The following is a 27,988-nucleotide window of genomic DNA, read 5'->3' on the forward strand; positions in this document are numbered from 1 at the left end:
TTCTATGTGTCATTGAGACTGTGCTGACTGTGAAGGCAGCATGGGTAAACAGCCAGGAGAAAAATTTTATAAAGTTACAGTGTCTGGTAGCTTTCTCAGAAGTCAATGTGTGTTTAGCTTCAAAATCTCTAATAAGAGGGTCAATTAGTTGGGGCTTTTTGGTGGTTATTGTTATTGATTATTTTTTGTGAGGGAAAGGATTTGGAAAGTTTCTTTGAAAAAAGTTTTCTCTTTTTTTTGTTTGTTTCTATGCTTGTTTTTGTTTTATTTTCCAGGAAATGGAAAGGTATTTCTTTGTGAAGTATCATACCTTTGTTTTTCCTTGAAATTGTGCTATAGTTCCCTATGTGTTGTGGATTCACATTTTTCTAATGGATTTTCTTCTTTGGAAATATTATTTCTTCTCTCCCCAGTTTGAGAACAAAGAGACGGGGATCTTTGGAGAGGATGTTCATGCTGCTTTTTTGTGAATTTGTTATCATTTGTCAGAATGATAACTTTGAGTTTTGGAAATATTGTGGAGGAATTCAGAAGCTTTGCAGTAACTCAGAATAAAATAAGTAAATATTCAAGACTTTAGTTCCAGGAAAGACTGGGAATAAATAGAGCATAATTAACATGCAATCCTAAGAAAAAATGTATAAAATACCTATTTTCTTATATATTTCCTTCAAATATAGCAAGGTGTCTGTGCTTAGTGCACAGCCTTTTTTTTTTTTTTTCTTTTTTCTGAAGACTGGGCAGGAGTGGATTTAATTTTCTTTTCTACATAAGAGTGCTTGGTAGGAAAATTAGCTTTTGAATTAAAATGCAAAACTTATTATGAGAGATCAGTTAGTTATTAAGACATTGGTACCTCCCATGCCTTTTGAGGATCTAGATCATTGGACTTAGAGTGATAAGACTAAGAGTGAATAGTGATATATTTAAAAGTGTACCAACATGTCTGGTTAGGAAAAAATTCTTGTCCTGTTGCTCAGGATAATTTAGTGTTATTTATAAGAATATTGCATAAAATTAATGCTTAGAGATATACTTCATCTTTGCTAGTTCTATTTGTGCTCAATTTTTATAGTAGACAAACTTGAATCAAAATGCTTTCTAATAAATCAAATCTTAAAACTCTATGATCACTGCCATTATGCTTTTTGGAGAGGAAGACCTCTCTGAAAAGCTGATATCAATCATTCTTGTCTGAGGTCTGAAGCAAATGTAACCTGCAAAGGCTGGTAGCTGGGCTATCTGCCATCATTGCTGGCAGCATAAAGGCTCCGGATACAGTGTTCTAATAGAGGGAATATGGAGAGAAATCTGTCTGGTTTTGACGTGTGTTAAGATTTTGAGATTAACTCATGTTTTTATGTGTGGAAACAGTGATCTAGATTTCAGGGTCTTTGGATGGCTTTCCACTGCAGTGCCCTCTGGACAGTTTGTTGCCATGTCTACTATTCTAGTTTTCTGTTTTATGTAAGACAATCCTTGTTTTTGAGGAGTGACCTGGGACAATTATTGGTCCAATATCAAAGGGGACAGAAGTTTTGGACAGAGATGTTGGCTTTGCTATTTGAATGTACAGTGCCAGTAAAATAAAGCCACAATGAAGACAGTGGTCAAATGAAATGAGGACAGGGTTGAAACTGCTTCATTATGGTACAAATGGACAGCTAACAATCATGCAGAATAGGGAGTGCTGGAGTGCTGAATACTTAATACTCAGGATAAAGATACACAACTTCAGAATCTTCCAGGACATTTTTAGATTTCCTTTCTGTAAATGAAGGAATTGTACAAATTGCAAATCACTGGATAAAAAATATTTAAAGGGAATACACCTTTAATGTTGCTTATGATGTTAGCAGAAACCCTCATTTTAAGTGATGATTGGAAGCAAGAAATAAGAGCATGTGAACAAGAATAATTATTTTAACCCAGCTTTTATATATGCATTAAAATGTTAACATTATGGCACTCTTCAAAACAACCTATAATAGGAAAATATAAAGGTCCTTCTCTTTTTATGCTAATAAGTAATAGTCCAAAAAACCCCAAACCCAACCTTCAGAAAAAATATACAAAAATGTTTTTCCTCTGAATACATATTTAAAATGAAGACATGATGACAGCTTTCATTTAAGCACTGGACAATTTTTTTTCAGAGTTTGCTGCTGTTCATGCAAAATAAGTTGCTGTGATTGCAACATATGTATTATATGGCACATATGCTACCTCTTAGATAAAAGTGTAACTCTTGTGGTTCCTAGCATTTTTCTAAGGACATACAGTGTTTAACAGTAACAGATCTTTTTATAATACTTTTGCCATGTTTTTGGCAACTAAATATTTTTTCTTTAACCTTTCTCATTCATAAGTTAAATTTGTTGTTAGAGAAAAATGGAGTGTGGAGGTAGAAAGCAACAGTGTGAATAAGAGAGCAAGAGTGTTTTGACTGGCAGTTTTCTCTTTGGCTACCATTTTGTGTTTCTTTGTTGTAATGTAGAAGGGCAATAAATTGCCAGCTGCAAACAAGGGTCTGTTTAGCTGTGTACAGACAATCATATACAATCAATGGCGGGTTAAAATGCTGGTGTGGCACTTTAGAAATTAGGAATAAGAACCACTTCTAAGAAAATGTGGGTTTATTGTCTAATTTCTGACATATACAGTAAAATACATATATTTTCTATCTATTTGTTTGATTGTATTCAGTCTTTAAACCCTTCTAAGGGTGTGGGCTTTGAATTATGGCATATTGAAACATATTTTCACACACATGATAATGAATCACAGCAATAAGATAAATAATCAAAACTCCACCCACAGTATCAATGATTAAGTGTTTTTTCTTGAGAATATTCCCATTAAACCAGTAGAACAAACCATATGGAGGATTTTTACTACATGTGAGTAAGGAAGACAGAAAGCTTTAGGGTTGAACATGAAGCAAACTTTCTTGAAAGGACAGCATTATTTGTTCCCTACTTAAATCCTCAGTAAATGAAGTGGACCTTCAGTTTTCTCCCTCTTACTCCCAGAAATGATCCCATTATACTGGTAGTTCATAAATATGCAGCATGGCCCATCTGTTCTATCTTGTGATTTAAGATAGCATCCTGTAATTCTTTGCGACGTCTGGATCTGATCACAAAGGTAGCAGAGGCAGTGCTGAAGCCACCATTGCTCTCAGTTGTGTTGGCTCGGGGCTCCTGAGGAGCTCTGCCGTGACTCAGTCTCTGTCAGAAGGGACCTTGCGTCCCCGCCTGCTGCCCAGGGTTCAGGAGAGTGCCCTGCTCACAGAGCCCTTCCCGGACATGGGGCTGCTGCTGCTCCTGGAGGAGGGCCCCGTTGTGAATCCCTCGAGCACTTGCCTAGGGATGCTTTCCCCAGATCGGGCCAGAGCACACCGTTACACTGTCAGGCTCTATCTTCAGATGGAGATGAATTTTTAGACAATCTGTAGATCTGAGCTTACTGTCAGAATTATGAAAAGCCTTGGAAGGAATTCCATAAATGTTCAAAAATAGCTATTCATAAGCAACAACAGAATAGATGTAACAGTTTGAGAGATTTTTAAACTCCATTACTTGTACATATTTATACAATATAGTGCCTGTCACAGATAATATACAGCAGATTTATCATGCTTTATTATTTTAAAGAAGAGTTTGATCTCTGAATGACGTATGAAATAAATTGCAAATAAACAAGATGCTGCTTAATAAAACAATTAGTTCTCTGCAGGCACTGGCAGTGTTTTCTGAATTCTTATCAGCCCTGGTTTACAGCTGTAACTTCAGGATATAATAGGAGATTGAATCGTATACAGGCAACAAAACAGATGATCAAATTCACAAGGGATCATATCAAGCTTTTTCCAGTACCAAAGAAACATATTAATCCTTGTCACTGTTTTTTGAAACGCTGTGACAGAAATAAACCTGTACTGTAACTTGGCCCTTTTAATGAGCTTCTGGAGTGTGGGCCTTCTACTCAGCACCTGAAAAACACAACAAAACACCTTTTACATTAAAGATGTGAGGTTTGCTGCTGGCTAAATTTGTACACAGAAGTCTATAAACCAGTGCTCAGCCAGCTGGGAAGCAAGAAAGCAAATTCAGATTCTGTCATGAACTTCACAGACCAATTATCTACTTGGAATCATGGGAGTTTAACAAACAAATACCAGCCCCTGCTGAGCCTTTTCAGTCCAGCAGCTTATGGGTGATTCAGTTGCATCAGAGGCTTTTAGACTGATCAATTCTTAATCACAAAGCGCAAAAATTATTCTCAGACTCATGTCAGTTTCTTTGGACACCTTTGTTAACAATCTGCTTCAAATCATTTTTTTAAAGAACTGCAGACACTGTTTTTATTGACTTGCCACTTGTAAAATGTTTATAGCTTGTTAATTTATATTTACCCCTTTACTTTTGCCTGCAAATCAACATCACTTAGCACAGTTTGGTTACACTTTGTCCAAAGGAAATTACAGAAGCCTGCTATGGAGGTAAAATGAAAGAAAGCTGAGGAAAATCAATACACTGATGATTAAACAGATCGTAGCAAATTCACGGTTGTAAGCTACAGCATGGAGACATCAGTGTGATGCCTATCTAGCGGTTAATGTCCTTTCAGCCAGTTGAAGAAAATTTTACAATAAGGCAAAATGTAACAGAAAAAATATAAGCTACTACAGAGCAATCCTTTTTTTTTGCTCTGTAGGAACAACCCTGTTATTCAAATTTTATTTTGCTATTTGTCTTCACAGTAACTGTAGAAAAAGGTTTAGATTTAAGAAAAAGAAAATCTATTTTATGAGAAAATTTGCAGTGGGAGTTTTAAAGAACTCTGACTTGCAGTATCATTCAAATCTACTGTAAAAGCTCTGTGTTTACTGTTATTTTAAACCACTCTTTTCTGTCAGTGAAGTTCAAGTGTGAGAATTTCTATTTTAATCTTCCTTTTGCTTTAATTAGAAGACAAAAAGGTATAAGCCTGTTTCTAAACAAGTATCCTAACAAGAATGAAAATATTTAGTGTAAATTGTATATTGTTTAACAAAGTGAGAATCTGTCACTGCTCATTTTAATAGAGAAAATTTAGACTAAAAATAGGCAAATGGGGTTTTTTGCATAGTCAATTCTTGTTTACATTTAAAAGCATGGAAGAAGTATTCAAGAAATTGACCGGGAAGAAGAACAGACTTGGGAATAATAACCAAACACCAGTACCAGAATAAAGGAAGAGTCCTGAGTGGGTCCAGAGACTTCAAATTTGTAGACACTTCTAACGGGACAGGTTTCCTCTCTACTACCCACTGCAGTGCCTCCACAGCACAATGTGACTCTGTGTGGTGTAGGTTTACTAACCAGTAGCCATATACAATAGATTATGTATAATGAACTCGAAGCGCTAGGCTAAAATTATCATTATTGATAGAACAGGGATGTCAGAGAAGAATTGGTTGCAAACAGAACAAAACAACTCTGGCCTGATCTTTTGCGTATCAGCATATGCCTATTTCAGGGGGTTTCAAAGGCTGGTGTAAGGAGATGGCCCACAGAGATGGCCTCATTCCCTCCTAAGAAAGGATATTCAGGGAGAAAGGAGATTATTTCTCCCTCTCACACAGCTTAAGGATCCGCAGAAAATGTTCACTCTGGTGAAGGAACGTTGCTGACCTACTCCTTGATTTCCCTGCCAGCCTGGAGCCTTTCAGTTGCCTTGCCCCGGCGGTGCTGGTGCGCTACCGTGGTGGCACAGTGTGGGCAGGGTCTGGCAGGGCCGGGAGGGCAGCGGTGTCCATGCGCTGCCAACTGCTCCGACCACATCCCTCAGCAGTCCCCAGAGCTCCACCGAGTCACCACAGCTGCATTCAGCTTCCTCCTGCTCTGCTCTGTTTATCCAGAGCTGTGCCTGTTTACAGGCTCACGAAAAATCAGCAGAAGAAAACACTTGGGCCTTACTTCTGAACTCTAATGCAATAATGCTGCTCCTCACAGATGCATACCGCCTTTCTTTTGACAATTTCCAGAAGAACCATGGTTTTATACTTGAAAAATAATCCTGAAATTCTTTATTTTAATTAGGAGAGTCATCATAAGGAGAACATGAAGTGCCAGAAACTTTATCTGTGTGCTAAGCTACATTCTGCTGCTGATTTATTTATATGATGGACTGTCTTTATTTAGCTGATAATTTTATCCTTTATCCAGTCTTAAAAAATCTGCTGTTTTTCTAAGAGGTTCTGCACCAAAAAAGATTTTTGTTTTGGTTTGAAGCAGGTAAATGCATAATTGCTTTAATAAATAACATTTAATTAGTCAAAAACCAAATAATCTACAACTAATTTTTCTGAATGATAGCATCTTGTAACCTGTGGTGTCATCTGGGGAGCTATAGGTTCAGCAGTATTTTAAGATGTTTAAAAATTCCCAGTAAAATATAGACCAAAATATTCTCAATAGAAAAAAAATGTAAGAGTTATAAATAAAAGTTATAAAAAGAGTTATAAAACACAAATAGATTTCAAAGAAAAAATAATCTTTTCTGAACTCAACCTGTGCAAAAATCCAGCCACATTTCATATTTTCATTTCAAGTTGCAAACTCAGTACAAGGATGAAGAAAATTAAAAGAAAATGCAAATATAAGAGATATTAAATATATAATGCAAAAGAAAATTAAGATAAAATACATTATTAACTGAAAATTTGTCGCTTCCACAATTCACATAGCAGTTTAAAGTAAAATCTCAACTAAAATGTCTTAAAAAGTTTTAGTGATGTTTTCTGTCATTGAGATCACAAACAGGAATTAGAAACTAACCTTTGAAAAGATTTACTTATAGCGAACTGTATAATAGAGTGATAATTTTACTGAAAGATTTAACTTCTCCTGTGTTTTTCTCTAATTCTTTATCTAGAGCTGTAATGAATAGGATAAAATAACTGATAGTGAGAGTTGTAGTAAAACATGTCTGCATGATATTGATAGACTAAAAAGTGAAAAAAAAAAGCTACTGGAAAATGTGGGAAAAGATCCATGCCAGAATCCTCTTGGGTTTGCCATTTTAATTGTGCTCTTGGGTATGTAGTTTTCAAGATTTTCTTCAGTTGTGGCATTGAAGGAAAAGTAAAATGAAGTGACAGAACAGATTAGAAGGCGATAATGGAAGGGAAAGTGAATAAACCAAGTGTAAACTTTTGAGAGGAAACACTAGTGTAAAGCCCACTAGTTATGTGCTATTTTGAAAAAAATTTTGTAACTCCAACACTTTGATGAAGATGACAAATGAACTTTTTTATTAAGTAGTGATACATATTCAAGAGTAAATATGAACATGTTACCAAAACATCCTTTTTCAAGGGGCAGGTTCTTTGAAGTTACTACTAATCTTTGCTATTTATATTAAAATTTCACAATAAGTTTATTCTGAAGAAAATACTCTACTGCTATTCAGATGCTTACACGAATTCTATTGAACTATGATATGCTATTTATGAATGGAATTCTTGTTAATTTTGGCATATATAATTAATTTAATTATGGAAAGCATATAATTAAAACAAAGTATAGCCATAATAAATGTTAAGAGTTTTTTTGGTAGCAAAAAAACCAAATGCAAAGTAGTATATTATGATGTTTGATGTAACTCCCTATCAGCAACAAAATTCCTTGAAAAACTCTGAACAATGCACTTTTTTTTTAAACTTTGTCAAGCTTATTAGCTTGCTAAAGATCTGATCATTAAGAGTTTAGATTGTTTCTCTGTTAAATCAGATATGCCTCCTACAATTTTTACAATGCTTCCTTTATAAATTAATTGTTCTTCAGTTATTTGTTAAAGAATCTCCCCCACGTGAAAAAGCAAAATCTCAGTAGATGCGGATTTTACACTGCACTAGATCAATCCCAATACCAGTAAATGGATATTATTAAACAGCATGGGGTAGTGCAAACTGGGAAAGAAAACTTGTAGTGTGCTGCCTTTGAGCAGACCTGGCTTGCATGCTGTGACAGGGCAATTGTCGACATGCTTTTTCATGCCAATCTGCAGCTTTTTCAACTCTAGATGCTATGGCAACCAGGGTTTAACAGACTAAGCAGCTAACAAGCTTCCCTGATGGAATTGTCTGGTTGTATGATTGCCTTGTCTTAGTGAAAATATAAAATAGACTAAAGACACTTGTGGACATTTGTCAAACTGATTATAATCTGAACACTCAGCTCATAATTATCTGTTATGTATTGCATAGTATTGACCGTCAGTGTTTTCCATGATGTCTGTAGAGAACCCAAGTGTCTTTCTGTGCACCCTGTTTCCTGTGAAATGAACGGGTTTTGGTTAGGCTAAGTTGGTCAACATAGCAGTTAAAATTACATGGATATAGGAAATAAATGCCATTAGTTTAAAGGTTTCTTCCCCCTCTTTCTCTGTTTGTTTCTTTTTTGTTTTGTTCTGGTTTTTTTTTTTTTTTTTAGTTTGCTATTAAAATAAAAGAAAGGAAACAAAAGAAAATTTTAAAGTAACACTATTCTTTACAATCATAAAATTGGAAAAAAAATGACATTTTCAGGAAATGGTTTTAAAAATCTGTAAGTTTCTTTATCAGGTAGTTGAGTCTTTTTTGGCCCCAAGGAATGGTTTGTGTTTTTTACTTGCTTGTTTGTTATTTTTTAATTTATTCTCAGAAGAAAAGGGCATTCACCATAAAATACGGGCCTAAGACTACATGTTTCCCAGCACCTTTTACAAGCTGAAATCTGTGGAGCTCATTACTTTGCAAAGACTGCTTGGCCACTTGTAGAACACTGCTTTATTGTTTTGAATCTCTTTCAATTCTATTGAAAGCTAAGCAGAATGTTTTTACTGTGGTATTTTCTTGTTGTTATTGATTGGTTGGTTGTTTGATTTGTTTGTTTGCTTTTGTCCTGAGGTGAGAAATTCAGATTTCATATTTTTCTATGTGGATTTTTTTGCGGCATTTTTACTCATACTGCATTTTGGGATGAACCTTAGCAGGCTACAAGAAGACCCATAGGATGCAGGTAAAGTTTGAGTTCACAAGTGGGACTTTTGTCTTTGGCAGTTTGACTCTTGAAGTTATATCACTGCAGATGGTCCTGACTAAGGGTATCCTCTCAGTGATCTTATTTTAGGGATGTTGTCTGCTACTGTACCTCTGTGAGGCCAGCAAATACCCAGCTAATTAGGCCAGCTAATTCATTCTTTCCTATAGGCAGTGGAATTCCTTATCCAGTTGTGCAGGTTGTCCTCAAGGCCTCATGAGTGAATGTTACAAAGGTGAAGTGTTTTTTTCATGAAGGAGAAGGTGAATGTCATGGACAGGCTATTTGCAATCAGGCATTCTTCTTGCAAATATGAAGAGTTCCAATACAATATACAATTCCAAGGTGAAAGAACAGTATATTGTTAAGTGAGCAAGGAAAAATACCTAACAAAGTTTTATTTACTGAATGTATAGACTTGTTAAATGTTCTGATATTTAAGATTCTGAATTCATGTGTGGTTCATAAGTATGCCCACGTGCTCAAGAAGGAGATTGGCATCCTGGCCTTTATCAGCCATAATGGGGCCAGCAGGGCCAGGGCAGTGATTGTCCCCCTGTACTCAGCGCTGGTGAAGCCACACCTCGAGACCTGTGTTTGGTTCTGGGCCCCTTACTACATGAGAGACATTGAGACATGATCATGAACAGAGAAGGGCAATGGAGTTGGGGAGTGATCTAGAGAGTAAGCCACAGGAGGAGTGGCTGAGGGAGCTGGGGCTGCTTAACCTGGAGAAAAGGAGGTGCAGGAGAGACCTTATTGGTCCCTACAACTGCCTGATAAGAGGCTGTAGTGAGGTGGAGGTTGGCCTCTTCCCCCAGGCAGCTAGTGATAAGACAGAGGAAATGGCCTCAAGCAGCTTTAGGGGAGGTTCAGGTTTGATGTTGGGAAGAATTTCTTCACTGAAAGGGTGGGTAAGCATTGAAACAGGCCATCCAGGGAAGTGGTGGAGTCACTGTGTGTGGAAGTGTTCAATAAATGTTTGGGTGTGGCACTTAGTGCTATTGTGGTGTTTGGTCAAAAGTTGGGCTCAATCATCTTGAAAGCCTTTTCCAACCAAAATGGCTCTGTGACTTTACAACTGTTAGTTTCTGTTTCCAGTTCGTACTGATGAAGAGTCAAAAATGCATCTTTGATAATAGGGCATCTGTAAAAGGCTTAGTCTTTTGCTCTTCCAGCTTCGGAAACCTTCAAAGAACAACTTTCTGTATAGCGTTAGAGACATCCAACAAAGCCAATACCTTCTTTTAAGCAACCCATTAGATTTCTACCCAGTTGGCAAGAAAGATAAGGCCATAGTCTTTGCTTGATTGTATAAACCCCAAACCAACCTTTGTAAGCTACTCTTCCAAAGAATCACTGTGTTCATCATAAGTTTTATGTTTTTTTCATATAAATATTTTGGCTTGACATAATATTGTGTGATAAAATTTATTTATATTTTACATCTTCAGTTGCACAGACTTTGAAATGTTTTGCAAAAGGACTTTTCTTGTTTTTGTTGACTGAATGGGAAAAATATCATGGTGTCAATACTCCAGTGTCCAAATAATTAACTTTGGCTGTGGGAAGCAGTAACTGTGACCTGTGGCGCCTTTGGTCACTGTCTCATATATGGGACTTCCAGGTCTCAGCCACCATCTAGCCATAGTGCAAGTCATTAGCCTCTTTTTGGCCATCTGACTTGGTGCATGCACCATTCATACTATTTGAAGTTCACTGCACCTTAAAACAGAAAATACAAGTTTGCCAGTTACAGGAAATCTTTTTTCATTAGTTCAAATCAAAGATTCCAATTAAAAAGAGGTGTCAAGAAAATTTTAAAAAATTACCCCAAGCTCTCAGTCACTGTAGGTGTGATTTACACCCTTCTCCAAGTGTCCTTGCTAATGGCAGTGGGTTGGAACTATATGATCTTTGATGGCCCTTCAATTCCAAACCATTAAATAATTCTGTGATTGTTTTTTCCTTCCTATTAATGTACACATTGAGACTGCATATAGCTGACTCTTGTCTTTGAAAATCAGATTGTCAGGAGGCAAAAAAATTCCCAAATTATTTGTTTTTCTATTTTTTTTTCCTGGACATCCTGTTTTAAAACAAAATTAAACAGAAAACCATTGCTTTTGGTCCTGTCAGCATGACTAGAGGTCTGGCAGATTTTGAACTGTGATGACACTTCATCTTTCTGTGAATATTTACCTATTTAGTCTTAGAAGAATGTGATATGAAATTTTCTAACTATATTTGCATATAGAATTTACCTATAGAAAACACAGATTTGTCTTAAAGGAAAAGCTGAAAGGACATCAAAGAAACAGAAGGTCCTGTAATGTACTCCTAAAAAACATCACCAAAAAGCATTTAGAACACTGGAAAAATGAGAAACACATCAGGAAGTCATAATCAACATACAAGGAAACATCTCCAATATATTACAATAGAACAAAAACTTTTTTTTTAATTGAACACTAAGGATTTTCCTGTTAAACTGAGATAATATTGAAGCTGAGGACTGTCTGCTACAAGTTTCCTTTATATAAACATAAAGATAGAAAAAACTTGACTAAAACCTAAATAAAGAAGTGTAGCATCAGAACATAACTGCCAGTGATCAGAATAAAGCAGTTAATAATGTATATTGCCTTAACTTCTGTCATTAATATAGTGGGACTGGCTAATATTATCTTCATATAATCCAACTCTGCTCTAGGATCTATTCAATTTTTATGGCATTCAAGTAGTACAACAAAGAAATGTGAAAAGAATTCCCAGTAAATGTTCTTCACTAAAAAGCAATCAGCCCATCCCTATATATAGAAAAAGAAGTAGTATCTTTTAAAAGAAAATTTCAGTCAGGACAAAAATTGAATTTTTGGTATGTAACTTATTCTTATAATGCCTGAATTGCTAAAATAAAAGGGAAAGCATTTTAAAGAATCTAACATTTTCAAATTATAGATGAGACTAACATTTTTTTCTTCTATCCAGCTGTGTTGAATCTCAAGTTCTGTGCCTTATTCTAAAAAGGTTAATGCCTGTTTAGAATATATATAGCTGACTGGACATTATTATATGAATAATATATATATAATAAAAATGTTAGTTTATATATATAAACTTGCAGATAAATGTACATATAAAGCCTTAAAAAAGTCACCAAACACTAAAGACAAGCTGACCATTTATATCTTTCTAATTAGATATTAGAATATTTTGTCATTTTAAGTGTATCCATGTATGCATTAATATATGAATACATACTAATTATGCTGGTTTTTTTTTCATAGTGTACAAATAGATTTTTACTTTGTGATCAGATTTCTGATCTTTGCAATAGGGATAAAGGCGCTAACAAATGGATTTCAATTGCTAATTTTGAACTGAAAACACTGCTTCATCCAAGTTACTTCATTTCCCCTGTGATATCCACATAATTCTGATTTCCATATTTTGCCTTTACCTGCCTGCTTAGTGACTTAATGAATAGCTGTTTCTCATGCTAGAATTAAAAGAGTTAACTTTTGCAGAGAAAAGATAGTGTCAGTACTTATTTTGCTTGAAATGCTGGCAATATAAAAAAAAAAAACCAGTAGCAATGGAATGTGTCCTGTGCATTGTATAAGAGAGAGTAATGCTTCTTTATTATGAAAGAACATTAAAAGGCTTTTCTACAAAGGTTTGGCTTCTATAAAAGAGTCATTTTCAGGAGCTTGAAATGGTTGGCTGAAGCACACATCAATTTGTTTGCTATTTCTAGAATATATTTTATCAACACCTTTTCTCTACAATTTACATTTTTCAAAATGTCACTGTTTCTGTGTGAGATACTAAGTATGGACCAATTAACTATTGATGCGTTCTGCCAAGAAAAAATGTTGCGATATAGCATATATACAGGACAGAATAAATATTCTATGATGGAAACGTGGAAATTACAGGCTACTGGTGAGTAATGCATCTTGAATATTACCTGAAGCCATGAGTCAGATGCTAATTATTAATGTAGAATCTGTTATAGAAATAGTTGAAATTGGGGAGAAAAAAAAGAACACAAAGTCATCTAACATTTTAGTTTTTATCATTTCTAGAGGAAAAAACCATCTTACCTAACCTGTTTTGAAAATGTATTCAGCTAGGAAAATTTTTAAATTTGGTTTATACAGCCAGAATGGTTTCAGCACAATCAGACTAAAAGCCTCTTAAAAAATCTCTACACAGAAGGAAGTGTCTGAAAAAGTTAAATCTTCTCTGAAGCGACACTGAGGCTACTCTATCCAGGTGAGGATGTGATAGAAAAAAGAAATGGGCTTTTAGAAAGTATCTTATAATCAAAAGTATTTATTGTCCTTTTTAAGTGGTCTGGAGAGTAGTCCTCTGGAGCCCTTCAGGTTTTTTTTTTTTCTGGTGACTCTAAAGTAGGGACTGAGGAATGCCAGAACATCTCATGCTGAAGGCAGTTCATAGGTACTTGCTGGTGGTTCCTATGTTCCCCGTTCTTAGATAACTGGCTATTAGTCCAGAAATCATGGGGTTTGGCAGTAACTCAAATACTAGTAGCTACATATTGGTAGAGAATGGTTGGGCAGAAAGTGATTCTTCTTAAAAAATTACTTTGGGTAAATTTTAGTTATTGTCACCAGTTTTTGAAACCACCATGTGGTATCACTAGATGATGAGTCAATCTATAGTAATTTAAAAAAGAGTAAATTTTTATGGCAGCTGTATCTGTATGTTATTTCATTTCAAAATGAGGAAATGCCTCTGTAAATACACACCCATTAAAAGTGGTCAAGATTAGAAGCCTTATATAACCTTAAGGTAGCTGCTGGGTCTCAAGAACCTCTGTAGGAAACGGAAAAAGAAAGTGGGAGATTGTAGTTACATATATTTTTTTCCCAGAGCTGAAGTTTCTGAGGTCTTAGTCTCCTGACAATCACAAAGATGAGATGTAGCCATAAGTGCAATCTTATGCTGCCAGAATCCATGACACGAGCTGGCTGCATCAAAGGAAGAGATTCTTTTAGAGTGAGTGACTATTAAGGAATTTGGGTGATGACATGTAATCTTTCACAAAGATGCTTATTGAAAAACTGTCCCTCATATAGGCACAACCACTTCTGAAGATCCTTGTCTTCAGCCCACTTCAGTAAAATTCAGAACTCCTGCCTGTGCTCAGTTGCATATTTTGTCCTATAGGACAATTTGTGGGAGTAAACCACCAAGGCTATGTTCATTCATATAAGTAAGCATGGTTTTGAAAGATAAAACCTTTTTTCATGTGGGTAAAGCAGCACATGTTTGCACATGATTGGATTCTCTGAAAAGACAACTCCACTTTCTCCCGTCACATTTGGACACACTTCTGCAGGCTTTACCCCTATTCAAGAAGTTTTAAATAATGTTTCATTAGGTAAAAACATCTGAGGATAAATGGGTAGCGACATGTCAGACTCTTTACCTCTTGTTTGGAATATCTACTTCAACCATTTCTTTGGTGAGCCCTAAGTTCTATTTTATACTTTGCAGACTTGAATTTCATGGTGTTTGAGTATAGCAGAACTGCAATATTAATTGAAATATTCACTTTGGATAAATGTTTGAACTAGTCTTCAAGATACTGTGTGTTTTGAAAGTTAAGTGGACAGAATTTTAAAAATAGTTGTGCTGCCATCAGAACTCCTTTCTCCTGTACAGAGACCTTCTATTACTATTGGGTAATGATGTATATAACATAATACATTAATGTTGCTTTAATGTGTTCAATTGTACAGAAGAATGTAGTAATTAGGCACTAAGGCATTCTTTTTACTATGACTTGATGAGGTGGTCAATTACCTGTGCTATATGACAGCAAGTGGTACTATTGGTTTAACTTAATAAGTACATTGACAAAAACGGCCACTGTGATGTACATTAGTTGCGCTTAAAAGGTTCCTTTGAGTTATTACCAAAGTAATACCTCAAATATAAATTAATTTAATTTGTTTAGAACAGTTTACACTTTACACATCATTAAATCTTTTTCTATAGCAGATTGTACAATACATTAGGTAAATTATAAATTTCTAACCAAAAAGTGAAAATTTGGCTACTTAGAAAAGATCAAAGGTAACAGTTTAAGCAGAACTTGCCTTTAACTGAAGCTCTTAAACTAAGGTTGATAGAAAACAGTTTTTGAGAAGAAGTAATGAATACCGATTTATATAAAATGCTGTTCACTGTATTTTCCTTTTTGTATTAAACTTAATGAATAGATATACCTTTTTTTATTTTGTGGTACCCTACCATTAAATGATACCATATTTTTTTTCCTGCCTAAATAAATTCTAATTCTTGTCACTTACTATCTGTACAGGAAGATTTGAGACATTATTCCTAATTGAGATTTTTACTGAATATCTTTTAAAGATAAATTTGTTTTATTCTTTCACCCACTATTTAAAAGGATTTTTCACATTTTTATCTTCTAAAGGAATTGTCAATGAGAAACTAAAACTGCATAGACTATACATTAAAATCACTTTAGTTTTTAAGCTGTCATGAACTGTTTCAAAAAATGCTAAGTTGCTATTGTTTAATGTCTGTCATTTTATAATGCTTTAGAAGTTATCTATCCTGTAAAATTATTAACTGATGCTAAAATTGCCTTGTAAGTATTAGGACAATAGCAATTTTGTAACAGCTGGGACACTGCCAATGTAAGATAAGTACATTTTGCTCTGTAGATTCATAAAGTGCTTTGAAATGGTTTGTAACTGATGGATGGATGCATTTTCTAAGTGTAGAAAGCAATATTTTGTAGAGGGAAATGGCTTGAAAGCTGACACACATGCATGCAAATGCCATTCTCTTCAGTAAGTAATTTGCTTTTTCTTTCAAAAGCATAAATGGCATAGTTAGACACATTATTTTGTATATTGCACATAACAATACAAGATGCACAAAAACAGCAAGTACAAAACATTTCATATTGATAGAGGAACCCATGGCTGTAGTATATGATTAGCATAAATGTATACACACTGAAGAAATGCCTTCAGGATTAAAAAGTAAGGCTGAAAACAGGAAAAGTTCTTCTAACTTCAAGAAATGAAAATATTTAAAATATACTTTTTAGTCCTAGAGTTGTGCCTTTTAAAAATTAAGCTGCATAGAGCCTGAACCAGATCATATGCTCAGTATTGTATGTGACCCAATGGCCCCATATTGGGATTTCATTCTGAAGACAAAATATTTCAATTAATCCTCAAAGTGTTTGCATGTCAGTGACAAAACCCAGGAGAATACTACTCTGGAATATATGTAGGCATGGATATTCTTATAATTTAAGAACATTTTAATGCCAAAATTGATTTCTGATTTATATAATTGTTTCCTATTTTGGTTTATATAATTGTATTGTTTAGGTCATCCGCATCGTAAAACTCACACTAGCCATGAAAACTTCTGGCCAGCTTTTGTAATGATCTTTCATGTAAACCTGATGCTTTAGGTCCTTGCTCTTGGAAATTTCCATGCCCACTCAGCTATCCAACGCTGATGAATCCCAGCTTCACTGAGCAACTGAGAATAACACAGCTAAGCCTATACTGAGTAAGTGAAATCTTAGTCTAGAAAATGGTCCCCAATGAAATCTTTGGAATATCAACTTCAGCAGGTCTACTCAATATAATTAGTGTCAACATATGGCCTTTTTGTTTAAAGGAAGGAACATTTCCTTCACAGAATCTTGTTAAATCTCTCATTCTACAATTATTGTAATCATGACCTCTATTGTTCATAATTTCCACTAAAATTTTTGCTTCTACATCAGCTTCTTAAGATATATATTCCCATTAGATACAAAACAGCCATTAATCTTAATGGAAGCTATGCTCAGAAATGGAGTGGAAAAGGCACCCAGGAGGTTTTGTCATATCTTTAAATTCAGGAACAAAAAAATTGATTTGAGTGAAATTCTGATAATGAATGCACATTGTTGAAGAATTAAAATCTAAAATATATTTACATACCTTCTGAATTTATATTAAGAAGGATTGAAACAATACTTCTACTGGATTATGTGGCAGAATTCATGCTGATTTCATCCTAAGAAAAGCTGCTCATTTTGTTATACTGTAGGAAACTTAGTAGGGTGAATAGCTCATAAGAACAGCTTATCTGACAATCTGGGTCTTAATATGCTTGATCCTTGCTTGTGAACAGATGATATTATTTTAAGAAGTATACAGTCTTTTTTACAATATAAACCCATTTTATTTATTGTTTGTCCCACAACTTTATATTTAAAATTCAAACTTGGAACAGAAAAGTTTGTTATTTACCACATGGCTTTCACTCTTTTTCTGAACTTGATATCTGTAAAATGCATGAAAAAAACCCTTGAAAATGATTCCTTTTTCTTGGTAATAAGCTCTTTAAAAGCATCTTGAAGATTGTTTATGTTTTTGAAGTATTTGAAAATCTCTTTTTAGAATTAATTGTCAGGTTTTTGATTGTAAAATTGTTGGCAACATTATAACACAATGACTGATAAAAAGAATAAACCCACAATCAAAATAAAAAAATCACTCATGATTATTGTCCTTCAGAAGACATTGTTATCCCTATGTGTATTAAAATAGAATAAAATTATTAATAATAGGAATATTTTGTTTTTAATGGAAAATCCTGATTGCAGTTCTTTAGAAGATTGTCATAATACCTCTTTGTTTTGAAGGGTCAGTTTGTAGAAGGAAACGTGAGAAAAACATTTAATCAGAAACTGGCAAACAGTCAGTGGACTGGCAAGAATTTGATGGTAAACAATACTTCTCCATAAAATTGCCAGATTGAAAGGATCTGATGACTCCCACTTCTAGGAGCTACTTGGACGAGTCACAACTATTTTCATATGCATGTGTTTTTAGAAACAAGTTGCCAAAAAGAATCACAAATATCAATTTACGAGAGTAGGTTAGGTGTTTATCTGTATTGTATCTGCCCTAAGGAGAAATTTCAGTACATGGGGTATGTTTGTCACTTGAGATTATGGCTATAACGCACAAAACCTTCTGCTATTTTGATAGCTGCCGTGACTGGAGTCCATAGGTTGAAACTGAGCCTTGGAAGACCATATTTTTTTTTTAATCTATAATATATGCAACCTTTGAAACTACCAGAGATGAGTTGAAAATACAACTGATTCAATAACTCAATAAACTGAAGAAAAGTATTGTATTTGCATTGTATTACAGGTTGACTAACATTATAGTTTTCCTGAAAGCAGTATTTAAATAAAATGATATGTGGTTTTGCTTTGCAAAAAAATAAGTAATTTGTTTGTTTTTGGAAAAAAATTAAAATTATGTGCTTTTGGGGAAAAATACATGAGAAAATGAAAACCAAAGGCATTGTAAATACTGCTTTTACAAGCTGCACTTTAAAGTTTTCTTTTCTTTAAATGAAAGTATAATTAATTACTAAGAAAATGAGAAAAATATTTTCATTATTTTTTTTCCATTTCTCTTATGTTTTCCTTAAATTGTATCACATAATTTCCCTGCATGTTAAAATCATTCTTTGTAAAAAAACACAGAGAAAAAAAACCCCTCCCTAAACCAGGTAAAAAAATTAAAGTCTTGATTTCCCCACTTTGTCATTCTTCTAGAAATTATGTGTGTGTGTGTGTGTGTGTGCACTGCACACAACCTTGTGTCAGTCCTATTGCTAAGCAATAAACATAAAAAAGTTCTTTAGGAACCAACTGTTCTTAATGTTATTTAAAAATTATGCTAAAGCATTTGTGAATAACACGAAATCAGATTATGTTTTATTTGAAGAAATAAGTAATATGAACAAATATTTTGAGTACTGTTTTCCCAGAGTGTGCATATTGACAGTGTTTAGTTACCATATGCAGTACAGTGCAGGAAAAGTACATCTTTGGTTTTAAGATGATGAAACTACTACTTCATTAAATAATGCTAATTAGAGGGAGAAACTAGACATCACACTGGAGACAAAAGCAATTCTGTTGTCCCAGCTTTCCAATCAAAACCACTGGAAATTCTTTTTCTTAATCTCATAAGGAGCTTGAAATATCTGTATACAGCAAAAGTCTTCAGACTCCTAAACTGGGATTTTTTTAGAGCAGCCATAATGTTTGGATTAAAACTCCCTTTGTATCTTTTGAAAAAAGAAGAAAAAGTGTCCTAATGGAAATAGTATAAATAACTGAGACATACTGTGCCTTTGGGAAAAAACTGTTTATGAAGAAAATGCTTAGTGAGAGTTTGGCCATGATTTAGGCACTACTTTCAATTCTTCAGTTTGGCCTATTGTGAAGCAGGTGGGATCATTTTCTTTAATACAGTTTCTGCAATTCCATCTCACTGTTATTTTAGCTCGTAATTAGGTGTCAAGCATTCTGAGCAGGTTATACAGAATATATACACTAGTGATTTGAATAGGTTTTATGTACTCTAGCTATCAAGACACATTAACCTTTAATCATAACAAGGCCTGAAGTCAAAAGAAACTTGGTGAGAGGTTCAAAACCATAGCTTGCCACACTCATAAGTCCATCATTCCCAATTTGCTACTTTCAGGCTGTGACTCAATAGCTAGTATTATAAGACTGAGATGAAACAGTAAGGTAGTTGTAAATAAATCATTACACCCAAAATGTTTTATTTTCAGAATGCAATGGTCCTGGCAACAAAAAGATTTACTTCCAGTGAATCACTGGCAGGTACTTTCACATTCTAAAATTATAAAATATGTGAGATTCTGGCAGGTTCACTTATCTCCTCAAAATGTCTTTTATAAAATTTTACACATCTGTCATACTTTTTATCAACTTCTTTTTTTTTTTTTTTTTAAACCATTTTGCATGTATTAAGCAATTGAGTATGAGCATTCTCTAAACAGGTCAATGCCTAATGTCATCATCTTTTTTACAAGACAGAGAAGAAGACAAAGTTTCAGTGCTGGTTATTTATGCACCGTCTGTGAAATGGTGAACCCCTTTATCTTCTATTAATTTATATATATGCATTGACATGTATGCATTCATATATGCATATATGATATGTAATACATTCATATATATGTATTGACCTAAATTAAGATTGAGACGGGTCTTATTCACGATTAAATAAGACATCAGTGATATAGTTCTGATATAGTCTGTGCTGGTATAGTCTAGACATTTGAGGCAGTAGGAACCACTTACCTTTTGTAGTAAGGCAGAAAGAGTTCAGAGGCTGCTTAGAAGTTTCTCTAACTTAAGATAATGAATAAAATAAAGAGCTTTTACTCTTTCATTGGCTCAGCCATTATTAGAGGCAATAGACCACCTTGTGATTGCTTTGCAGGAGACTGTGAACTTTATGGGATATAAAGACACAAAACAGAACAAGTTTTTCAAGGCTTTTCTGAGCTTGTCAGGAAAACCAGCTTGTCTGGGTCTTCACACACAAAAAATTTCCTTCCTTTTCTTCCTTCCTTTCCTTCCTCCCTCCCACCTGCCCTCCCTCCCAATGCCTGTTTTTTTCCCTTGCTACTTTTAAATGTACTTATTTGCTATTTCACTCCTTGGTCAGCTATTTTCATTCTGGCTGCTTAAAATTTCAGACCTGTGGCTTACAGCATAATTTTAAAAGTTACTGAAAAGTGGAGGAGATAAAAATATTTTTGGCATAAGATAAATGATGAAATAATCCATATTTACATGAGAGTAAGGGTGATATAAGTATTTGCATAGTGTATTTTTTAACATTACATTGAATTTTCAGTAAAATAGAGAATATTTATTCTTGTACATAAATAAATAAATAATCTCAATTCTGATACTTTTGTAAGAGTGAAAAATGCCAGGTATTTCACTGTACTGTGTATCTGATGCATCTATACTGAACAGTAAAACAACTTTACAGCGCCACCTTTGAGAGTCTCGTGTCTGAGAGTCTGTCTCTCTCATGTGAGAGTCATGATCTCAGATGTCCTTATGATGAAAGGGACTGAATAAAAGAAAAGGACTCCATAAATCACATTTCACTACTGAAATGTTTCATTTGTGTCAGCAGATCATATGGGTCTTCCTGGCCTGGGACTTATCATATGAGAGGCAGAAGAGTGATTTGGAGGTAAGATGGTGAGGAAATAGAACTACTGTGTTAGGTGGCATCAACAAGAGAAATAGGCTTCAAGTAGAGCTCTTCCTGATTGACTGCCAGGCAGAGGAATCTTAATTTCACTATAGTTAAGAGGGAAATGAAGATCATGTTGCAGGCAGTTAAGAAAATCACTCTTAGAATTCAAGGATGCATGGCGGTGTATTTTATTAACGGTTTTCAAAACTGTAGTTATCAAATACCTTTCTTTCACTTCCTGCAGATTAAAGGTCTGAGTTGCTGAACCTGACACCATGAAAATGCAAAAAAAAAAAAAAAAAAAAATCTCTAGGAATATTCTTTTTGTTGTTTATCTGACAATTGGACTAGTTCTGATTTTTTTCTGGTTAGTTTTAATTTTTTTCCCAGATAGTCAGCAATATTGTACATATCTATAATCATAAATTGTCTTGCAGTTGGAATGCTACTATTGAAGGGCAACATGAAGGCTCCTGTGTGACTAAGGAATTCTTATCTCAGTAGCATTACAGCCACATGTGTAGAGTAAGTGAAAAAACCCACATGTATAAGTCCAAAGTTTTCAGTTGTATTGAATGGTTGTTACAGTAACTGGAGCATCCTCTTATCCATTTTATTAAGCCAATACCATTGTAAAAGCCATCAACAGATTAAAAAATTATCATTTCCATGCATCTCAGTCAGCATCTTAATAAAGTCTCATGGTCACAGATTCCATCAGTTATATAAATTGAGCTAAATAGTTAATATTTTCTGAATCCTTTCCTAATTCTGCTGCTGGAACAAGTTGCTCCCCCACCACCCATATATTTTCCTCCTACACGCTACTTCCATTCAATTCCTCTGACAAAATCTTATCAGATTGCATGTACCCCTGTGTCTGATAACTTTTCTTAAGGTTTCTGCATCTGAAACATATCCAGATTTATAAGAAAGAAGATTTACTCTGAATCCCTAGAGTAATGAAAACTTCTGGACAGCTGTTCCCATAATGAACAGAAATTGATTCTCAGAAACATGCAGTGATGGTGGCTTCACTTCCCTGACATGCAAATTATATCTTTATATCTTATATATGATAGTGTATAATATTCATAAATAAATATACATTTATGATGTATAATATATAATATGTATCACATATATGCTAATGTTTTTAAGTTCACTTAAAATGCTGAGGGACTTCAATTGTTTCTGTTTCTGTCAAAGGCAAGCTTAGATTTCTCATGGGTGTAGAGAAGCTAATCTAATGCTTTCTGGCCTGCTCAGAATCAAGGACAACATGTCCTTCAGAACTGCACAGTTTGCACAATATTCATAAGCTAGACAGCCTTTCAGCTACTCATCCTGCGGTGTGCAACTGCTTTTTGATATGTGTTAAGTTCATGTTTGCCTTGATACCTGGGATTTTCTACTTTGTTTTATGATTTTCAGTTTTGCATCCAAAAAGGCACAATAAGAAAGATTCATTCATTCTTATGATAACTGCCTGCCAAAAGGATTTTTGTGTCATCAGACCCATATCTGGATCTTTATTTTGTACAGAAAAAATGGATATAATCCTTTGATTTTGTGAAAAGTTGTGGTAAGGGAGAGCAAGGTAGGAGGAGACTGCTTTATTCATGCATTCTCAAATTTTGAATGGGAAACCACATGAGGATTACAACCTGAAAGGCAATCCACTATAGTATGTGAACTTTAGAGCAGTTAAAAAGTCAACCTTGAGAAAAGAACTAAGTTCTCAACATTACCTCTAATAGAGATAGTGTTCAGCTGTCACAATGCAGGCCAGACTAGGCCACCTAAGTTGGTATAAGAATCCAGAGAAGGAATAAAGTACCAGACATAGTGCAGCGGCAGGTGAGAGACTATTATAAAGCAATTTTCATGATATTTATTATAGACCTCTAAACTAAAAAAAACAGCAAAAGATAGAAAGGAGCTTTACAACAGGTTCTCTATTGTGGGTTATTGTGTTTTCAACTGCAATGAACCTGATAATGAAGTCAGCTGAGACAGAGCATAAAGGTCTCACACTGACAAGAAAAATCATCCCCAAGAATAAGGCAACAGAAATGCCTTAACATTTACTACAAGTACAGTAACAGAGAATAGATTGCTACTAGTGACACTGAAAAAAATAATCAAGTAAGCAAAAATAATGTTTAAGCTCCAAATAAAGGTTCCTGGTATCTCTGAAAGGGCAAATAAAGAGAGAATGTAAGTTTAGGAGTCTGAAAGAGTAATAGGGATTATCAGAAAGCAAATGCTTTGCTGAATTACAGCATGCTGACACAAAATCTAACAGAGACAAACACTCTTTTATCTGGTTCCAAACTGCATTAACAATGATGGGGAGAAGAGGGAACAGCCTGGTTGTTACCACAGGGAGACTAGACTGGAAAATTTTGTTGTCTTCAGCCATCATTAAAAGCACAATTTTCTCACAGACAAAGTCAACATTTCATAGAAGTAAAAGAATTCCAGCCTGTGGCATGCGTCTGTGACTTGCTTTGGAATCAGCAGCTAGGATGAGACTTGAGGACAAGGGCCTTTGTGCCCAGCTGGGACTCTGAACTGCATAAATTTAAAGCTGAACTTTAGCACTGAATCTGAAAAATGCTTAGTAAGGGCTTTTGAAGCCCTGAAAATATTATTTTTCTTTAATTTAAAGTACTTGTTACCTTGTGGCTTTCTGTCTACAGGAGAGCAATACAACAGTTTTAAAAACAATATAGTACACTTCCAACTCTTCTAGAACTTGTTGTAACACCAAAACTAATCTTTATGACATGGCAATCCCATGCCCAAAAGGATCTAATTTAGATTAAAAACATAAATTTTTTTCTCCTGCATTCCGCCAATTATGGATCTGGCATCTTATGTGTTGCATATACACATATTATTGGACATAATAGTCCGGTCATTATGAGCTTCTTTATTAGGTTGGTAATACCTCTTTGTCAGGGACATAATCCATTCTTATGGCACAATGAAGCTTCTGATGGGAATTTTACCTCTGTAGCAGCCGAAGAATCATTTACTTCTTTCAGTTGCCATCACTCCTCTTTGCTGCTTAGAATAAAGCTGTAGGCTTCTGCATTATCAGCAGAAACACCTTTACCTGCCCTCAGCTATCCTTAGCAGAGTGATGCTCATGATCCTTTCAGGGTGGATACAACACACTAGAGCACAACTGCCACATGTAGCAGGCACGCTCTGAGCTCACCTCAGGTTAAAGGAATGCTTTGGGCATCAAGTGAAAAATGCCATTGTAGTTTTCCCAAAACACAGTGACTGGCACTGCTAAGGGTATTTTATAGTAGTTTCATGGTTAAAGCTCTTACTCAGAAATGATCTGATAGAATCAACCTGTCCCACCCCCCAGACGTATAAAGTGGTGCTAGGGAAATGATCCTCTTATGTCTTTATTTATGAGCCTAGGCCCTGGAGTGAGATAAATTGTGCCACTGTAAGGAAAAGGAAAAATCACAATGCTGGAAAAAACATGTAAGGAGGAAAGAATGTGGTTGAATGGCAAATTGTGTTTCAATTCCTGAAGCTGAGTTTCTTATCTTTTTATGAATGATATAATTAAAATGCAGGTGGTAGGTGAGAGTTATCAGATTGTGAGATTTGCCATTCTAGGAAAATACCTATTGACTGAGTTATAAAACTGTGTTATTTATGACCTCATTCTTTTTTCTATAGATGAACCTCTGGTACCAAGGGATTGCCATGCACCAGAAAAAGAAAGGTAATTGAGCAAGGTCTCCTGTTTATACATGGTACTGCTCTAGTTATTAGGCATTCACACAAACACAGGCTGGGATCTGGCCTATTTGAAGTGGCAAAGCATTGCACATATCCCATCCCATGAGTGGGCCAAGATGATATACATATGAGTGAAAAGCAGCCTTGTGATGTACTGAATTAGGTATCTAAGCCTTGGAGAGGGTTAGAAGTTCAAGACAACCTCATGTTGAAAGTTTTGTGTTTGCTAGCCTTTTGTAATTCTCTCTGAAGTGTGCAGGCTTTAAGCTCACTCTTCTGAAAGACCCATTTTTTGGTTAAAATGGAATTTAGAGATTAGACATTATAAACTGAATGCTGCAATGTGCATATTTTTAAAATAAAATTTAGACTTTGTCTGTCTCAAACAATATTTTTAACATTTTAATTACTTATTTTATGTCATGTTAGAAATAATTACTTTCTTCAGTTTTAATTTACTTATCCTAACAGCTCTTTGAAACAACAGATAGCAGGCTATCTCTGAATTCTACCCTGGGACTGAATGTAGAATTCAGGCAGGATAACCACTTTTAATACAAAGAAAATATGCTAAAACAAAGTAATTCTTCAAGCCTCATGTGCAAAACAAAGAATCTATGTAATTTCAATTTTCAAGCTGCTATTTGTCCCTGGGAATCCCAAATAAATAAAAATAAAAAGCAAATTATGCAATCAGGCAACTAGATCCCATCTAAACCTGATCACTAGAAAATGCATTTGATATGATGAAAATGTTTATTTTTACATCACTTCTGTGTTGGACATGGGTCACGATTTTATACTATTTCAGAATATCTTTTATAGCTTTCAAAAAAAAAATTCTCAAGGAGTGACGGATAATTAACAAATTCTACTTGTATTGGACTATTTTACTAAGAAATTCTTCCCTAAGGTTTTTTAACCTTTAATTTATTAAATTCCTTCCACATCTAAGGAGAAAAAAAAAATTTATTCTGTTAATATTAGAAGTTTCATAGATATTTTTGATTTATAAAAAAATCCTTAAGGGATTTGACTTCAGTGCTGAGAAAATGCAACGAAACTACTTCATAATTGGATATCTTTGAGTAGGAGTTTGAAATAGTAATTATTTTTTATTTTAATTTTGTAAAACTTTTGCTTCTCAGGCTAAACAAAAATTATATCTATGAATCCCGCAAACTACTTTCACCAACCAAAAGGATGGATTTTTACTGTTTAACAGTCCATGGTGTCACATTCAAAAACATGTGAACAATTTAAGCATATGCAAGCTTGAGAGCCTGCAAAGGAATATAGCAATATGATGTAATAATATAATAATTTAAAGTGGACTTTTTAGCAAGACAGTCCACACTTAGTCTTTGCTAGTAATTCATTATTATTCACCAGAGAAGCATCTTGTCCTAAGGCAAAAGCCTGACTTAGTTGAAGTCAGTAAGAAAACTCCCACCTACTTCAGTGAGATAGAGATAACATCTCTGGGGCCGTGTTCATTAAATTATATTTTTAAAGAATAATAAAAGAGTCATGGTTTGTTTTTTTTTTTTGGGTTTTTTTTTTTTTGGGTTTTTTTTTTTTTTGGTTTTTTTTTTTTCACTGAAATTTACCCCCAGAAGGCAGTTAATTGCTTTACTGACTAGAGGAGTTTTAAGTTTCAAGGCTGTATATCATAAAAAAAGCTTGAAACTTCAATGTGAAATAAGTGATTACATAGTTTGGCATAATTGCAATATGTCACAAAAAGACAAGCTGTTAAAAACTGCATTAGAACTGGCAAAGTGAACACCTCTGAAGTACAACCAACGTGGTGTCATGCTTGGAACAGCAACACATATGTTCCAGAACATAGATTGCATCAGAATAGAAGAGGAGTTTCTTTGTCAAAGAAAGATATCATCTGATATTCTACCTACACAGCAACAATTGTCTTTATTTATTATTGGTTATGGTATTTGTGTTAAGTACTTTCAGCACAGGAGAGTTCATGGTGACATAGATGTCACAAAAATAAAAGGAAGCAAACAATAGGAAGCAGTAATGTTTGACCTGGGACTGATTTCAGACAACAACTGCTGTTACCACTGCTGTGTGCTTTGTGTAGCTGGTCAGTGCACTGTACATCCCTCTTATACAAACATTTTTTCTTTGGTACATCAGCCTGTAAGCAATACGGGAGTGCTGAGTGCCATTGGGAAATGCTGCTTCCACTGGTGTCTCTTGAGCTTCTTTTGCACTATTACCTATAATTATATAAAATTCCTTTGACTAAACAAATTAGCTTTAAAATTAACTGATCTTCCCTGCAGTTATGACTTCACCAGAAACTCCTCCTATTCTCATTCTCTCAAGTCTTTTGTGATCAGTTCTTAAACAAAAACCATGCTTGTGTGGTCTATTCCACTATTGTGGCTAAGGATATTCTGAATATATAAGGTTGTTTCAGATGACTTGATGACTGGTCAAACAAGGACCACAGACTGTGAACCATCACCCTACATGATTTTATTTATATAAATGTAATTTCTGTTCAAACGCCTCACTATTGGTGCTTATCAGCTGACTCTTAGTATCCTACTCAACCTATGCTTTTTCGGACAATATATGTGTGGCAATTTCATGTCCTGTTCAGATTTCAGGCTTCCAGAAGTATCCTAGGTGACCTTGCTGCCTTTCACATTTGTCTGTGGATAATATCCAGATGTATTTACAGAGAGGCATACCTAGAATAATGCAAAATAGACTTCTCACTTCCTTGTTAACCTTTTCCATCTATACTCTCTCATATATACTTCTATACTCTATAATGCAGTGTCTAGAAGCAACCTACATGCACACTGAAGAAACCTGGTTATTAGCCAGCATTTTCAGACATAAATGTGCCAATTCTGGTTACTGTAAATAACACATAATTACTATAGCATTTCAGATAGCACACCATATTGGCTGACTTCTAAAACTGACTGGGAAACAGCACGACAGGAAGCAGTTGCAACATGCCTCATACAC

At 34.7% G+C, this 27,988-nt stretch overlaps 2 long non-coding RNA genes across 3 annotated transcripts in view; one reads left to right on the plus strand and one right to left on the minus strand.

Annotated features, from left to right (window-relative positions):
• The window catches only part of LOC121470102 (uncharacterized), a 223,939-nt gene that overhangs the window by 9,597 nt on the left and 186,354 nt on the right, over nucleotides 1-27,988 (minus strand). The gene's annotated exons all lie outside the window — the stretch shown is intronic.
• LOC115495544 (uncharacterized) overlaps nucleotides 15,163-27,988 on the plus strand; it is a 252,952-nt gene continuing 240,126 nt past the window's right edge. Inside the window, exons 1-4 of one of the 2 annotated variants that reach the window (XR_012056395.1) lie at nucleotides 15,163-16,664; nucleotides 21,140-21,199; nucleotides 21,643-21,730; nucleotides 24,917-24,962. This is a non-coding gene — a long non-coding RNA (uncharacterized lncRNA). The remainder of the gene's footprint in view (nucleotides 16,665-21,139; nucleotides 21,200-21,642; nucleotides 21,731-24,916; nucleotides 24,963-27,988) is intronic. The other variant, XR_005980699.2, reaches the window with a different exon arrangement.

This window comes from Taeniopygia guttata, chromosome 5 (genome assembly GCF_048771995.1).
Source record: "Taeniopygia guttata chromosome 5, bTaeGut7.mat, whole genome shotgun sequence".
In the NCBI taxonomy this organism is placed as follows: Eukaryota; Metazoa; Chordata; class Aves; order Passeriformes; family Estrildidae; genus Taeniopygia; species Taeniopygia guttata.